Consider the following 9,557-nt stretch of genomic DNA (forward strand, 5'->3'; position numbering starts at 1 on the left):
TATTCTAGGGCTGGAGACCTAAAACAATATATCCTCCGCATATGCAGCCACTTTATGTTCTACTCCTCCCACTCTTACTCCTTTTAAGTCTATACTATTCCTAATCGTTGTCGACAAGGGTTCAAGTGTCAGAATAAATAGTAGAGGTGATAAAGGACATCCCTGTCTCGTACCCTTCTTCAACTCAAACTCTTGTGACAACTTTCCATTTATCCTAACAGCCGCTCTTGGTTCTTTATGTAACCTTGTGATCCATTGAGTCATTCTTGGTCCTCTAGCCAACTCCTTCAGTGTTATAAATCCCCAATCTACTCTATCAAATGCTTTCTCTGCGTCTACTGACAATAACAGCACAGGGGACCCTTCTTTTATAATTTTTTGTTGGAGAAGTAATATTCTTACTCCGTTGTCTTTACCTTCTCTTCCTGGAATGAACCCTACTTGATCCATATGTACCACTTTGCCATTAGTCCTTTTAAAATAATGGCTAGTATTTTTGCATATAGTTTTATGTCAACGTTCAGTAAGGATATTGGCCTGTAACTGGAGCATTTTGTGCGCTCTTTTTCTACTTTAGGAATTACTGATATATAGGCTAACCCAGTTTCCTTTCTCATTTCTCTTCCATCCTTCAAATAATTCCAGTAAATATTTAAATTGGGGACTAGTATTTCTTTAACTTTTTTGTAAGAAGTTATTGAAAAACCATCCCAGCCCAGGCTCTTTCCTACAGCTGTCTCTTTCAGAGCTAATAAAATTTCTTCCTGAGTTATATCTCTCTAGTGCCTTCAGCTTTTCTTCCTTCACTCTTGGAAGCTTAGCTTCTTGTAAAAAAATGCCTGTAATTTACCCTTTCTCTCCAGCTGATTCAACAGTTCTCACCCCGATCTTACAGAATATAATGAGCTATAAAACCTCCAAAACTCTTCAGCTATCTCTTGAGTTGAATACACTAACTTTCCCTTTCCTTTTTTTATTTTCTCGATATAGCCCACCTGTTTTTCTTTCCTATTATATTTCCTAGGTATTTCCCTGGCTTGTATTCCCATTGATATCTCTCTTTATTTGCTCTTGAAAATTCTCCTTATTTCTTGCTAAGTATATTTAATTCCTCTCCTTTCTGGGCTATCAGATGTTTAATTTATTTTTCGTTATTTTTCTTATGTCTTTGTTCTAATTCAAATAAATCCCTTTCCATTTTATTTATGTTGTTCAATCTCTCTTATTTTTTGAGTCCCTATTGAGATTAAAACACCTCTGATGTAGGCTTTATGTATTTCCCAGACCGTAGCTTTTGATACATCCTGCGTCAGATCTGTCTCAAAAAAGGACTCAATTTATTTTTTAATTTTCCTTTGATTTCCTGTTCTTGTATTAGGGAGTCATTTAATCTCCAACAGTTTGCCTTATCCTCTGTCCCTGTCCATTGTATTACTACCGTTACAGGACCGTGATCCAACATTGTTATTGCTTCTGTAGTTGATTTACCCATTCTCTCCGGCATTCGATGTTCCACCAATATGTAATCCAACTTTGAGTAGGTCTCTCTCTTATTTTAAATCTCACATTATGTGCAAATCCAATTGCTACCCCTTTTGCTCTACTCCTAATTGAATCAGTGTAATACCAGACTGGTTGGTTTTTTTTGAGAATAATTTTATTTTTGTACCATATGATAAGTGTGTTTCTTGTAGAAAAACTATTCCTGCTCTATAATACTGAATCTCTTTAAGAAGTTTGTGTCTTTTAACTGGGGTATTTAACCCTCTCACATTATACATTAAAAATGTTATTTTATTCATGTTAATGTTTTTCCTCCTTTAATTCCCCCTTCTCTCTGCCTCTTCCAGATTCCTGGTGTGCCCGGCTCCTCCAAAAGCTCTTCCCTTGTGAGCCCGGGTGTCTCTGAGGGAGAGAAGGGGTACCTTTTCAGAACAGAAGAAAACAATCCCTTAATTCTTCTATGAGGACCCTCCCTTACCCCCCTGCCTCCCTTACCCCCCTCCCATTACTCCACTCCTCACCCACCCACAACCATCCCCTTCTAACCTCTCCACCCTGCTCCCCCCCCCCCAAAAAAAAACCCCAAAGAAATGGTTGGCTTTGGCCTTTACCTAGCCATGGAGTTGGCGGGAAGTCCATTGGGCTTCCTTTCGCCACTGACTTCCCCCAGCAGGGTTCAACTCTGTTCACGCACGCCAACCAACCCCCCCTTTTTTTGGGTGATTGGGTCTGGGTGCACCACAGTGTTCAGAGTGACCGGTCAGGTACTTTCACCTTTCTATTTTCTTTTCTTTTTTTATTTTCTTTCTTTTTCTTCTTCTAAATCCTAGTCCCTATTTGCCATGCCTCCCAAAAAATGGGTCTCGTCTCTACACTTCTCTTTTCCCATCTCCTCGCCAGAGTCTTCCTTGTTGCTTCATTTACCCATCCAGGAAGCTCAGGTGCTTCTCGGGTGCTTCTGCTAATACACTGGGGGGTTTCCTAATCTTGTGTGCCCTCTCAATTTTCAGTATAGAACCCATTGGTCGACCCATGAGAGGGTTAAAAACTTTACTAATTTTTTTTCTTTCAATTCCTCTTTCTTCTTCTGGCAGGCCTTGAATCCTTAGATTTTGTCTCCTATTCCAATTTTCCTGATCCTCAGCTTTGTAGGCTTGTCTTTATTGTTTAGAATGCAACTTTCTCACTTGTTCTTTCAAATCCATTATCTCCTCTGCCTGAGATTCCACCCTACCCTCTGTTTCTTCCAACAGTACCAGCATATGTCCCAGGTTTTCATGCAGTGATGACGGTTTTTTTTTTTTTTTTTCTTAATGGTGTCCTCCAGTTTTTTAAACATCTCAACTATTTCTCCTTTAGTTGGAAATTGAGGGCTTATATTTAATTCCTCTATCCTGCTTGTTTCCGTCTCATTTTCAGTACCATTGTCTTCCAATGTAAGGATTGAGGGCTCCCCCACTGATTGTCTTACTAGCTTTTCACCTTGCTCCCCTGATTTCCTTGTATTATTTGCCCATTGTTGTTTTTAATTTCCTGCGTCAGGTGTTTCTTAATTGCGCTTGTATTTGCTTTTACAATTTTGCTTTTTGTTTTGGAGCTCATTTTAGAGGGAATGGACACAAAAAAAGTAAAGGTAAAAAATAAAAGGGCAATGGAAGCGAAGGTCCTTGAAGGAGGCAATAACTACACACCCTGGAGTGGGAGTGGGAATGGCAGTCCTTTCTGTGACCGATAACCAATAGGATCCTGTTCGCCTTTCAGGTTTAAATATACTGTAACAGGCCGGTTTATGCTTTAAATCTCTTGTAATAGTCCCTTCTTTTCCCTGACCTGTTAGCTCTTCGATAACTTCTGTAAACTTCTATTAGCTGTGCGTTTTTAACCGCGAGCAATACACTTGGCTTGCAAATTTACTTATCCTTCAATTAAATATAAAATATACCATTCTTTTTTATTTAGAGTTTTTTTTAGGATTTTGACTCACCCCCTCCTGGATAGCGTTCATCCTCTGCAGTTTGATTCTTTCGGGTAGTTGTTTGACCACCAGTGTCCCCCACAGAGTTTCCAAAGCTGCGGGTGTGTACTGCTGTTTTCCCACTGCTGTGCTGTCAGTTCACAGGGCTGGGCTGCTTCACTGACCTTCACTGTCCTCTGTATGCAGGTCCAGTCAACTCGTCCAATGTAATGGGATTTGGCTGGAATGCTGCCAGGTTAAGGGTCTCTATTATTACCGAGCTAGGAGCCGCGTGGCTGCAGGGCTTCCAAGCCCAAACACCGGCCTGCAGAGATCTCCCCTGCTCTCTCTGCTGCGCTCCCTTGAGACCCACAGATCCTCACGATCCTCCTCTCCTATCCTCCAGCCCACTAGCCCTGCCGCCTCCTCTAGCCACTTCACCCGCTCCTTTCTCCACCTGATCTCGTGATCTAACTGGGGGTGAGTCTCCAACTCACGCCATGCACAGGCCCCTCTCACAAGTCTGACATCAGCTTTTATCTAAACCATTCTATTGTAGCTCTGGCTGTTTAGGGTCATTGTCCTTGCAGACTCTAACACATTTTCTTCTAAGATTGCCCTGTATTTGGGTCCATCCATCTTCCCATCAACTCTGATGAGCTTCCCTGTCCCTCCTGAAGAAAAGCATCCCCACAGCATGATGCTGTCGCCTCCATTTTTCACAGTGGAGATAGTGTGTTCAGGATGATGTGCAGTGTTTTCCGCCACATAGTGTTTTGCTTTTAGGTCAAAACGTTCAATTTTGGTCCAATCTGACCGGACCACTTCCACATGTTTGCTGTGTCTCCCACTTGGCTTCTTGCAAACTGCAAACGGGACTTCTTATGGTTTTCTTTTTGCCACTGTTTCATAAAGGTGAAATTTGTGGAGTGCATGAGTAATAGTTGTCCTGTGGAAAGATTCTCCACCTGAGCTGTGGATCTCTGCAGCTCCTCCAGAGTTCCTATGGGCTGCTTCTCTGATGAATGCTCTCCTTGCCTGGCCTGTCAGTTTAGGTGGACGGCTATGTCTTGGTAGGTTTTCAGTTGTACCATACTCTTTTTCCATTTCGGATGATGGATTGAACAGTGCTTCGTGAGATGTTCAAAGCTTGGGATATTTTTTTTTTATAACCTAACCCTGCTTTCAAATTCTCCACAACTTTATCCCTGACCTGTCTGGTGTGTTCCCAAGCCTTTATGATGCTGGCTGTTCACGAAGGTTCTCTAACAAACCTCTGAAGGCTTCACAGAGAAGCTGAGATTAAATTATACACATGTGGACTCTATTTAGTAATTAGGTGACTTCTGAAGGCAGTTGGTTCCACTAGATTTTAATTGGGGGTATCAGAGTAAAAGGGGCAGAATACAAATGCACACTACACTTTTCAAATATTTATTTGCAAAAAAAAATTTGAAAACCATTTGTCATTTTCCTTTCACTTCACAATTATGTGCCACTTTGTGTTGATCTATCACATAAAATCCCAATAAAATAAATAACGTCGGTTTTAACATGACAAAATATGGAAAATTTCAAGGATTGTGAATACTTTTTCAAGGTACTATATGAAACTCATTGTAAAAGATATCTTTTTAACATAGATATTTATGGGAGGATGATAAATCAGGAAAGCTAAGCTAGCACTTCACTGTTATATGCATGTCTAAAGGGGATATTTTTCCCCATAGAATGGTAATGATTAAATTGTTATACAATTCTTCATTTTAAAGATCTGACTTTCGGCACCACAAAAAAAAAAAAAAATGCCATTTATTTTTTTTGTTTATTAACACAAATTGTGAGTACTATGTTTTTAGCCTCAATATGTGGTTCTGGGAGCACTTCCTCCCATTGCTAGAAAAAAAAACCGCATGGGAAGAGGTGGAAGTATATTTTAAAGTGACCATAATCTTACAGTAAAGGGATTATTGAGAACAATTAACCAATTGTTACATTAGTGGGAATATTACTTGTCATTTTACTAGAATCTGACTACACTGCAATAATAAAGAAGTGAAAATACTGAAAGTGATTTGCTTTTTTTTTTTTTTGTTTTTTTGCAGGATACTCTTTGTACAGAATGCAGCCAGGCATGTGTGGTTTAAAAGTTAAGGTTTTTTTCCCATCATCATTGCTGTTACTGATATAAAAGAAATTGTTACAAGCCATGCAAAAAAATAGACATCCAAGATGTTTTCTGCGGTACTACAGCATGCTTTTACAGATGCAGCGATAACTGTGTGATCTGTGAACAAATGAATATGAGCTCTGTTGTATTAGTAAGCTTGTATTGCCATTATTGCAATAGCTGTAAATAAAGAGTTCCAACAAACTGCAATCTGTTTGTTTTTTCCCTAAGCTATTAATAGAAAAAAAAGGTTTCTCTTACGTCTTCTGACAGTCGCCACCCACTCATACAGTCTTCACTACTGGGTATTGGTCTTATCCACAGGAGTAAGCTAGGCAGAAGATTTTGTTGGAAAACTTTCACAAAACCTTGTATAGACACACCTACAGGGGGCTGTCCCTCTGGTCCAATACCCCCCTGCTAGCAGCATTCCCAATTCAGTTTGTCTTTTGCCTAGTTAGGAGTAGGCAGGCTTCCCTTGGCTGGGGCTGCAGTCTCAGGCTTTCTTCTTATTATTATTTTTTATTTCTAAAAAAGTGATTTTTTTCTTTACACTGATACCTTTTTATTTGTTCCTGCGCTTAGTTAGTCAGACTTCGGAAGACTACAGCGTTTGCGGAGCTGGGAATCGCACTGGTTATCCTAGAGCCTTACGGAATCCCAGCCTGCCATCGAGCGTTAGCAGGCTATGCGTACTCCCAGGCCTCGCAAACAACCTGTCCCTGTCCTCAGGGACAAGCCTGCAAAGTGGCTACTTCGCTGGGACGTCTCAACTGCGGTACGCCGCGTGTTGCTAGCGTCCTGTTCGGCTGACGGCACCCCCACCCAGAGTGGGAGGCTTCCTGTCACAGGGCGGTACCCACGTTCTCGCTGGACCAGTGAGTACCATGCTACCCTTCTATGGCATGGCATGTCTATGGCATTATCTGTCGGGGGGTGTATGTGAGGCCTCTGTTATGGGGATGGCAGTCTATGTGGAGTCTGTGATATCCCTCTCATGTCTGTCAGTACGGTTCCCGTGTGTCCCTTCCCAGTCCCTGCGGGGGCAGTATAGGGGTTCTGCCGCGGTGTGGGGGGTTTGCGGGGGTCCCTGAGTCCCTGTGGTGCTTGTGCAACGTTTTGTGAGTACAGACATGCTTGTGGGGGCCGCAATCGGTGTAAAACCGCGGGGCCGCCATTTCAGGTGTGGGCAGGCTGTTGACTTGTGAGGGCAGCAGCCATTTTCTGTAATGCTTTGGCGCCCTTCGGGCGCCATCTTTAGTGTGGGCAATGTGTTTCCTCATGTGCTCAGCGGCCATTTTCTTGGAGCCTCCCCCCATGGACTTACATTGGCAACCATTTTCTTGTGGCTCAGAATTATGTTCTCTCTCTAGTGGTGCGACATTTCCTTTCTCCTGGCACACAGATCGAGCTGGCAGCGTGGGTACAGTATATCACACTTCTGGAGGATTTTCTGCTGTTTTTTCTAGTTTATATCTCTGCTGGCAGTTATTACTTTTCAGTGCTTAGTAGCACAGGCTGGTTATTCATTGTGGTGCATTGCGGTAGGAACCGCAATTGTCGCAGATTTAAAGGGACAGCGCCATTTAATCGCTAAGTGTTCTGATGGAGTCCCAGGATAGCAAATTCCCCCCCAGCTCTGGTGGAGGGTTCAGGTACTCCTGAATCCTCTGCACTAGTCTCACTTACTGCTGCACTTAAGACTTTAGCGTCCAAAGTGGATCTGTTGATGTCTGAGCGGGCTTCTAAGAAAAGGCCCAGGATTTCTCAGTCTTCTGATTCCGAGCCAGATATGGTTGCCACGGACAGTGTACCCCCTGAGGGGTCTCCGTCCTCTCAGTCGGATGGGGAGGAGGAGGTGGAGGATTCCCCCTCCGGGTCAGCAAGAGAACGCACTGCAATGTCTGCGCTCATTAGCTCTGTTAAAGACACGCTACATTTAGAAGATGAGCCCCACCTGCCGGGTAAGCGGTCTTCCCTTGGGACCCGCAAAGCCCAGAAGTCGGTTCAGGTGTTTCCCTGTCCCGTTGAGTTTCACAAAACAGTGAATGAACAATGGCGCAATTTAAAGTGCAATTTTGTGGTGCCTAAGCGGTTTCAGTACCGTTATCCCTTTGCGTCTCCTGTGGATTTGTGCTGGACTGTGGCCCCTAAGGTGGACCACACTGTGTCCAGGTTAAATAAAGCCACTTTGATGCCAGCGGAGGAGTCTCCGGTGTTTAAAGACCCGGCGGATAGGCGGGTGGAGTCTCTTACCCGCCACTCCTATCTGGTAGCAGGTTCCTTGATGAAACCCATGTTCGCCTCAGTAATGTTCTCTCGGGCTTTGATGGAGTGGACTAAGGTGCTAAGACGCACCCTTGTGGCTGATTCCGCCCCTCCTGCTACTCTGGAGATGGTGGACCAAATTATTCAGGCTGTTTTATATCTGTGTGACGCGGCCTTGGATCAGGCCCCTTTAGTCTCATGTTTATCTGCAGTCGCAGTGACGATCCGTCGCATCGTTTGGTTGAAAAGCTGGTCGGCCGACCAGTCTTCCAAGAAGTTGGTGTCTGACATCCCTTATGCAGGGAATCGCCTTTTTGGGGACTCCCTGGACGAATTGGTGAAGGTAGTCTCTGGAGGTAAAAGCACGCTGCTGCCCCAGGTGTGCAGGGGCAAGTCTTTCCGCGGTAAGCGGGGCCCTTTCTATAAACCTAACCAGGGGTCCTTTCCTGCCTTCAAGGCACAAGTCAGGGGAAAATCCTTCAAGGCCTCTGGTGGCCAGAAGAAGCCTTGGGTGGGAAAATCAAAAGCTGCCCACTCTGGCACGGCAGCCCAGCCCGCCTCTACCGGAAGGGGCGCCCTCACCCGTCTCAGGGGTGGGGGGACGTCTGCGCTATTTTCCCGAGCCCTGGCTGGCCAAGATTCAGGACAGATGGGTTCAGGAACTCATTCGCTCAGGGTACAAGATCGAATTTCGATCACACCCAACAGACAGATTTTTTCCCTCAAATCTTCATTTGACCCCAGATCGTTTCCAAGATCTCCAATGGGTGGTTCAGGATCTCCTCGCCCAGAGGTTGAGCGTCCCAGTGCCACATCGGGACAAGTTTCAGGGTTTTTACTCAAATCTGTTCACGGTGGCCAGAAAGGAGGGCAAGGTGCGTCCAATTCTGGACTTGAAGTTTCTGAACCGCTTCGTGCACTATCAGTTCATGGCGTTGCCTTTCGGTCTCGCTTTGGCTGCAAGGGTATTTACCAAAGTGTTGGCTCCGGTCCTGGCCCTGTTGCGGGCGCAGGGGATTGCAATCCTTGGGTATGTGGACGATCTCCTATTAAGGTCAAGTTCCAGTGCCACTCTGTTGCACGATCTGTCAACCACTGTTCAGATGCTTCAGGAGTTCAGGTGGACCATCAATTTTCAGAAGTCGACTTTGTCTCCTTCTGTTCGCCTCCCTTACCTGGGGATGGTTCTGGACTCCGCCCAGGCAAAAGTCTTCCTGCCGGAGGACAAAGAACGAGGTCAGGTCCCTCAGGGACAACGAGTCCTCTTCGCTCAGGACCTGCATGCGGTCCCTGGGATTGATGGTGTCAGCCTTTGAGGCGATACATTTGCACAGTTCCACACACGATCTCTGCAAGTGGAGATTCTGGCCAGGTGGGACAGACGTCCTCATTCCTTGTGAAGGTGGATCTCGTTGAGCCACCAAGTCAGAACGGATCTTCTGCGGTGGCTTACATAAATCACCAAGGGGGCACCAGGAGTGCCGGGGCGGCCAAGGAAGTGGTCGAGATTCTGTCTTGGCCCGGCGATTTCGGCAGTTCACATTCCAGGTGTGGAGAACTGGCAGGCCGACTATCTGAGCCGTCAGACCCTGGACCAGGGGGAATGGTCCCTACACCCGGCGGTGTTTCAGATGCTGTGTGCGCGGTGGGGATCTCCGGATG

At 45.0% G+C, this 9,557-nt stretch overlaps 1 protein-coding gene across 3 annotated transcripts in view; it reads left to right on the top strand.

The window, feature by feature from the left end:
• IDH3G (isocitrate dehydrogenase (NAD(+)) 3 non-catalytic subunit gamma) overlaps positions 1 to 5,585 on the top strand; it is a 181,799-nt gene extending 176,214 nt beyond the window's left edge. For all 3 annotated transcript variants that reach the window (XM_082262622.1, XM_082262623.1, XM_082262624.1), the window contains one exon: positions 5,563 to 5,585. The gene's annotated coding sequence lies outside the window, so the exon portion shown is untranslated. The remainder of the gene's footprint in view (positions 1 to 5,562) is intronic.
• The last annotated feature ends 3,972 nt before the right edge of the window (positions 5,586 to 9,557 follow it).

This window comes from Pelophylax lessonae, assembly GCF_965119305.1.
Source record: "Pelophylax lessonae genome assembly, chromosome: 7".
Lineage (NCBI taxonomy): Eukaryota > Metazoa > Chordata > Amphibia > Anura > Ranidae > Pelophylax > Pelophylax lessonae.